General features: G+C 44.4%; 1 long non-coding RNA gene across 1 annotated transcript; it reads left to right on the forward strand.

The window, feature by feature from the left end:
• Positions 1 to 225: 225 nt before the first annotated feature.
• On the forward strand, positions 226 to 890 carry LOC118242817 (uncharacterized). Its single transcript, XR_004777056.2, has 3 exons — positions 226 to 243; positions 447 to 633; positions 815 to 890. It is a non-coding gene; the product is annotated as an uncharacterized LOC118242817 (long non-coding RNA).
• The last annotated feature ends 1,449 nt before the right edge of the window (positions 891 to 2,339 follow it).

Raw genomic sequence — 2,339 nt, forward strand, 5'->3', positions numbered from 1 at the left:
TCCTGAAAGACCCTGGTCCCATATAGCCATTGATTTCATCACTGACATATCCTGTTCAAATGGCAATACTACTATACTTATGGTGGTAGACCGGTTCTCCCGGGGCATACGATTCATTGCCTTTCCAGGATTGCCAACAGATCTTCAGACTGCAGAGGCCCTGTTCAACCAGGTGTTCCACATATTCGATATCCCAGAAGACATTTTGTCTGACAGGGGACCTCAATTCACGTCCCGTGTGTGGTAAGCTTTTTTCAAACACATAGGATTTGCCATTAGCCTTACATCCGGTTATCACCCACAGTCCAACAGCTAATGCAAATGAACTAATCAAGAACTAAGCAAGTTCCTGTGCTGTTTTTGTTTGCATAATCCTTGGGCAGAAATTGCCCAAAACTTGCTCATGAGTTCCTCCACTGGCATAACGCCTTTTGAGTGTTTCCTAGGTTACCAGCCCCCAATGACCCCGTGGACCTCGGTCACAACCAATATCCCCACTGTGGATGAATGGATGCAACGCAGCGAGAAGTATGGGAGGAGAAGCACCAGCGGATTGAACACACACTTCGTCGATATAAGGAACTAGCGAATAGGCATAGAGGAAATACTCCTGCATATCAGCCAGGAGACTGGGTATGGCTCTCTATGCAGCATTACCATAAACCGGGTTCATGTCGCAAACTGGGTCCTAAGTATATTGGTCCCTTTGAAGTACGCAAATGCATTAATGACGTGACTTACCAACTCAATCTGCCCGCACATTACCGGATCTCTAGGTCATTCCATGTCTCGCTTCTCAAACCTGTCGTTCCAGGTCCTTTGGATGAGGTGTCTCCTGACGACACTCCACCTCAACCGGTTGACTATGACGGCACCCCAGTGTATGCGGTACATCGCATGCCGGTCTCCCGGAGAAGGGGGAATTCAATCCAGTACCTGGTTGATTGGGAGGGGTTTGGTCCTGAGGAACAGAGCTGGATCCCTTATTGCGATGTCCTGGATCCTGGTCTCCTTTCGGATTTTCACATGCAGTTTCCAGACAGGCTTGCTCCTCATCACCATCCTTCTGGGGGTTCTCGGGTTGGATCAACATTTTCTGCCCTGGTCGTTGGTTGTCATGGGCACCCTAATGCCTCAGCTGTCCCGGACTCTTTGGGGGGGGTGGGGGGGTACTGTCACGTCGACCGAACCCCAAGCAAACTACAACACCCAACATATTGTGCATCAGCTAAATACTCATCCAATAATACACATTCATTCAGATCCTCATCACCAGAATATTGACATCACCTGTTTCTCTACATCTCAACTGTATATAAACCTGCTTAGACCTTACCAATATTGCGCAGTATTGCCACTAGTTTCGAGTGTGTTTATCAAGCGTTCTCTCCCTTGTTTCAATTGTGTTTTTTGCTCTCCAGACTTCTGATTTTTGCCTGCCCCCTTTTTGGTATAGTTTGCCTGGTTTGTTATTGCTCTTTGGTTTTTGGACTCGGACTGTTTACCTTTATGATTTGGATTGCCCCTGTCTTGGCTTTCCTGGTTGTGACCCTGGCTTGTTCACCCATCACGAAGTTGGAATATAATAAATCTATTTCTCTACATCAGCGAGCATCTGGCCTTGCTTGTCTCATCACAGATTGTTCCATGTTAACATATGGTATCGTGCTAAGTTGTGTACTAGAAGTACATAGCTAGGGGGATAGAGTTCTGTTGGGGAAAAGTTCCGTTCTATTCCGTGTTTTGAGTGGATTAGACTATTTAGGACCGTGTCTGATGGAGAGAGGGAGATATTTCGTTGGGTTTTCACAGGTTGGACGCGAGTACTGTAGAGTAGCGCTGTGCACAGGCAGCAGAGTGAGAGCTACCACAGATGCGAGTGATACCTTTATCAAGCGTCAGTGACAACACAGTACTAGGGTTGTTTTTATTTTGTTTACAGGTTCCTGACTTAAGATCACCAGAGAGGTGAATGCTTAATTTTTGATGTCCCATGTTTATGAATCCCCTGTAATAGACCGACTCAATTTGTTTTCTTTTATCATGTTATTTTCTTCTTATAATCTTATTCAAAATCCCACTCAGTTGGATCTGTTGGAATAAAGACCTGAAAGTGTTTGTAAGACATCGTTGTAGTTTCTTTCCCCAGTGACTATATTTCCATTGAATATGCTGTGGAGAAATAGACTGTAATATAAGGTTTGTTATTTGTATGCAAATAAGAAATTCGCGATGCTAGTAAACCCTTCAAGTCACCTATCAGTCAATCAGTTATTATAGTGAGCATGCATAGATTAGACAATGTATAAATATGATTTATTTATTGGTTGTACAAATAC

The sequence above is a fragment of the Electrophorus electricus genome, chromosome 19, assembly GCF_041902795.1.
Source record: "Electrophorus electricus isolate QZ-2024a chromosome 19, ASM4190279v1, whole genome shotgun sequence".
Taxonomy (NCBI): domain Eukaryota; kingdom Metazoa; phylum Chordata; class Actinopteri; order Gymnotiformes; family Gymnotidae; genus Electrophorus; species Electrophorus electricus.